Here is a 5,008-nt window from a genome sequence, read left to right as displayed (position 1 = left end):
AATGGGTTAAAAATATGATGGTATCTCCATATAATGTGATACTGCTCAACCACGCAAAATGATGTTGCAGAAGAAGGTACTGACAAGAATGCTGTTCTTGGCATCGACTGAGTATGGGTACAAAAGAGTAGGTACGGAGTAATCCTATTTGAGTACAGTTGGCCCTTCATATCTGTGGGTTCTACATCTGTAGAGTCAACCAACCATGGGTTGAAAATACTCTAAAAAACCAAAAATAAGTGGTAGTATCTGTACTGAACACTGTTTTCTTGCCATTGTTTCCTAAATAATATGATATGACAGCAATTTGCATCGCATTTACATTGTATTAGGCTTTATAAGTAATCTAGAGATGATTCAAAATACACAGGAGGATGTGTGTAGGTTGTATGCACATTCTGTACCATTTTACATACGAAACTTGAGCATCTGTGAAATTTGGTAAGTGTGGATGAACCAATTCCCTCATGAATACCAAAGGCAACAGTATATCTGTTATCTAGCAATGATAGATGATAGATAGGAATGTATTCTCTCTCTCTCACTCGCTCAAGAAAAATATGAGATGGGCACAGTGGCTTACGCCTATAGTCCTAGAACTTTAGGAGGAGTCTGAGGTGAGAGGATTGCCTGAGCCCACGCGTTCAAGACCAGCCTGGGTAACTTGGTGAGACCTCGTCTCTACAATAAATCAAAAAAAATTATCCAGTCATGGTGGTGCATGCCTATAGTTCCAGCTACTTGGAAAGCTGAGGCGGAAGGATCGCCTGAGCCCAGCAGTTTGAGGCAGCAGTGACAGTGAACGTGCCACTGCACTCCAGCCTGGGCACAGAGTGAGACTCTGACTCAAAAAAAAAAAAAAAAATACACTAGCATATCAACAACAGATTTCCCTTTTTGATGAGATTGAGATGGAGTTTTGTGTTGTTCTATGTATATGTTTTAATATCTAGAATTTTTATAGTAACTCTGGCCTATCAGTCCCTGAAAGATCACACCACATAAAAAGCCACAAAAAGAGAGGGTATATGACAATTAGTATAACAAATCGTTTCAGTTTGCCTTTTTTAAATGCCCTGATAAGGACTTAAGTATATCTCAGTCTCTCTTTGCCAGCAGTCTGGAACATTTTTATTCTAAAAGAGTCCAATGATTGAAATGTGGAAGGAATTAGGGCTTCCCGAAGCCAGGATTTTTGGAGATCCAAATTAGATTTGCTCAACGTCACTCACTGTTTGTTTCCGCTGGATGCTTCCAAAGGCTGTTTATTTATGGTGAATCTGTTTTCCTGATCAGCTGACAACGTGGGGGAAAGCAGAGAAAACAAGCCTGAGAGATCAGTGTAGTTTTACTGTCCTTTATGTCACTACCATGCAAGTATGTGGCGTCCAGAAACACACAGTTGTCTCAAATCCCAAGCCGAAGCGAAAGAGGCAAATTCACTAAGTATAGGGGATTCCCCTGAAGCTTCATGGGGGACCCCATTGACCTCCTCAGCCTGTCTGGCCTTTCAGCCAGGCTCTCAGCTACCGGCAGACACAGGCGTGTGGAAGGTCCCTTGCTAAGCTTTCTAAGTGTTTTCCAGAGGAACCGTGTTTTCAGAACTCCACACTGGCCATTGGGGAAGCAGAACTCTAAAGAGAACACAGCCATTGGCATCAGAAACACCTGCATTCACATGCCTCTCTCACTTGCTAGCTGCGTGAATATGGGCTGGCTTCTTCTCCTCCCAACTTTCATGTCTTCCCTGTAAATGGGGATAACACTGGGCTGTGGAGACCCCTAACTGAGATAACCTACATGAGATGCTTTCACTTCCCCTTGGCCGCAGCCTATCAGTAGATTGTTAATATGTGGCAGCTGTTGTCACTGATGAGCCAGTTTTTCAGCCTGACTGTCTAAGGTTGGAAATGCCATTGAAATTCTTTTTAAGACGTTTTGACAAGCTGGAGGTGGTAGTCACAAGTAGACATATTGTGGCTTATCCCAGAGTTAAGGGACAACTCGTAAAACTCAAGCCAGTTTTGAAGTACATATGTCTTCCACCTCCTTGTTAACCAAGTGCAATACAGATACTATAAAAACTACATGACTAGATAACAGATACAGTCAACTTTGTACCCAGCTTCACTCAGCAACATCAAGAACATCCTCCCCTGCCAAGATCTACTCTTCTACATCATTCTGAATGGTTGAGATACAATTCAGTCACTCGCAAGATGTTAAATTAAAAAAAAAAAGTCAAAATAAGCTGGGTGTGGTGACTCACGCCTGTAATCCCAGCACTTTGGGAGGCCAAGGCGGAAGGATTGCTTGAGCCCAGGAGTTTGACACCAGCCTGAGTAACATAGAGTGACCTCACCTCTACCAAAAAATAAAAAACTTAGCCGGGAGTAGTAGTGGACCATCTGTAGTCCTAGCTACTCAGGAAGCTGAGATAAGAGGATAGCCTGAGCCCAGGAGGTTGAGGTTGCAGTGAGTGAGCCTATGACTCAAAAAAAAAGAAAGACAAAATAAAACAACTTGTCATACACATTGTCACATCCTCTCTCCACGCAGCCCCTCTGATCGTGCTCAGGTATGAGCTTCCAAGACTAGATAGGGCAGAGGTGGCACAGACACCCAGAGACAGCGCCTGCCCAGCTTTGCGCCTACCCCTGCACACCAGCCCTTCCTCATGCCAACTCAAGAACAGCACAGACGGCTTTGACCAAAGTTATCGCAGTCACCTTGGAGCCCGCTGTGAAGAGGAAGCCGCGGGGCAGAGTGAAATCATATTTTAAAATACAAAGAGTTCATAAGGAGCAGCCAGGCGAGGTCGGGGGCTGGGAGACGGGCTGGTCAGGAAATGCCAGTTTAAAGTTAGCTCTGACCTATTAATCAGCAGCGAGGACAATGATGCAGAAGGGGCGGGAAGGCCGGACATGTGCTCGCGCCAGATTTATGGGCCCAGAACAAAGGGTGGCCTGCTCGTTTAGAGAGTCTCTTTCCCTTTTCCTCTGGCAAAACGAGGACATTGTTTGAAAAGCCCAAAAGAACAAATATTCTAAAGACTGAGGTCATTTCCAGAGATGCAACAGGTCCTGACGGGGATCCGTACATACTCAGGGACGAGGACAGATATGGTAGCGGGGCTCAGAGCCATATAGTGGGCGCAGAGCATGAAATGGAGACCGCAGACCCTTCACCTGTGCTCTCAAGGGAACTGGGACCCCCTTGCCTGAGGCCACTCTGAAAGCATCAGAGGAGCTACCCTGAATGCCTTGGGATAAATCCAGAAGGCTCTGGAGAGGCCTTCCATTCAGACCGATCACATGATTGCTGTTTCTTATAGGTTCTGCAACCTTTTCTGGGAAGGTCTTCCTGAAGGGGGGCTGCCTATGATGCTGACGGTCTTGGCTTCCTCCCCAACCAGGAGAGAGTCTTGTTCAACAGCTGATCTCATTTCATCAGACTAGAAGGAAGATGAAAGTGAACTGACTGGGAAGGAAAGAAAGGAGAAAGTGCTCAGTCAGGCGGTTGGGTTACAAAAGAAGCCAACTCCGTGGAGAGGAGATTTTGACTCTGGTTCTCAAAGTCTTTTGGAGTTTGGGGATTGACTGGCTGTGCCTCCATAGCCTCTCCTCCTCATGGCTGCCATCTTCCATCAGATGCTGGTTGCCTCACACCTGGACCCTCCAGAAGGGTCACCTCGACTCCTGTCTTGCTTTTCCCCAATCCAATATCCACACAGCCACCAGGAAGAACTTTCTTTTTTTCTTTTCTCCTTTTTCTTTTTCTTTTTTTTTTTTTCTTTTTGCGTTGGAGTCTCACTCGGTTGCCCAGACTGGAGTGCAGTGGCCGCTCTCGGCCACCGCAGCCTCGACCTGATGGGCTCCGGCGATCCTTCTGCCTCAGCCTTCCGAGTAGCTGGAACTACAGGCGTGCGCTACCACGCCCGGCTAATTTTTTGATTTATTGTAGAGATGAGGTCTCGCCTGCCCAGGCGGGTCTCGAACCCGCGGGCTCAGGCAATTCACTCACCTCAGCCTCCCAAAGGCAGGGGATTACAGACTGAGCCACCGAGCCCGGCTTTTTTTTAGTCAGTGTTGCTCTCTGTTGCCCAGGCTGAAATGCAGTGTCAGGATCACAGTTATAGCCTCCACCTCCTGGGCTCAGATGATTCTTCTGCCTCAGCCTTCTAAGCAGCTGGGGCTACAGGTGTGTGCCACCATGCCCAGCTGATTTTTTTATTTATGGTAGAGACAAGGTTTCACCATGTTGTCTAGGCTGGTCTCGAACTCCCGGGTTCAAGTGATTCCCCGTCTTGGCCTCCAAAAGTGCTGGAATTACAGAAATGAGCGACTGCGCCCAGCCAAACCATCTAAAGTATATATCTGACCATCTCCCTCCTGACTAGAAAACATTCCATTGCTCTCCATTGTCTTCAGAAAAGATGCAGAAACTTGGGCCTGGCAGCAGGACCTTCATATTATGAGCCGTGGCCAGGCGCAGTGGCTCACACCTATAATCCCAGCACTTTGGGAGGCCGAGGTGAGGAATTGCCTGAGCTCACGGGTTCAAGACCAGTCTGTGCAACTTAGAGAGATCTCATCTCTACAATAAAAAATAAAAAATAAATTAGCCAGGCATGGTGGCGTGTGCCTGTAGTTCCAGCTACTTGGAAAGCTGAGGCAGAAGGATCACCTGAGCCCAGCAGGTCGAGGCTGCGGTAGCTGTGAGCATGCCATTGCACTCCAGCCAGGGAGACAGAGTAAGACTCCAACTAAAAAAAAAAAAAAAAAATTTTAAATAAAAGAAAAAGAAGGGAGAACATATTATGACCCCACCTGTTTTGCCAGCACATGCTTTTTCTCTCTCCAGCCCCACCACACCCTTTAGCCCCATAGAATTATTTTCTGTTCCCTAAACATGACGTGTCCCTCTTGGAAAAATTCTAGCCATCCTTTAAGACTTTACACTCCAACGTTACCTCTTCCAAGAAGATGATTTGCTTTATGTTGCCAAC

This window comes from Carlito syrichta, unplaced genomic scaffold (genome assembly GCF_000164805.1).
Source record: "Carlito syrichta isolate Samal-C Ts95f unplaced genomic scaffold, Tarsius_syrichta-2.0.1 Scaffold302100, whole genome shotgun sequence".
Classification (NCBI taxonomy): Eukaryota; Metazoa; Chordata; class Mammalia; order Primates; family Tarsiidae; genus Carlito; species Carlito syrichta.
Note: the sequence above shows the minus strand (reverse complement) of the source record.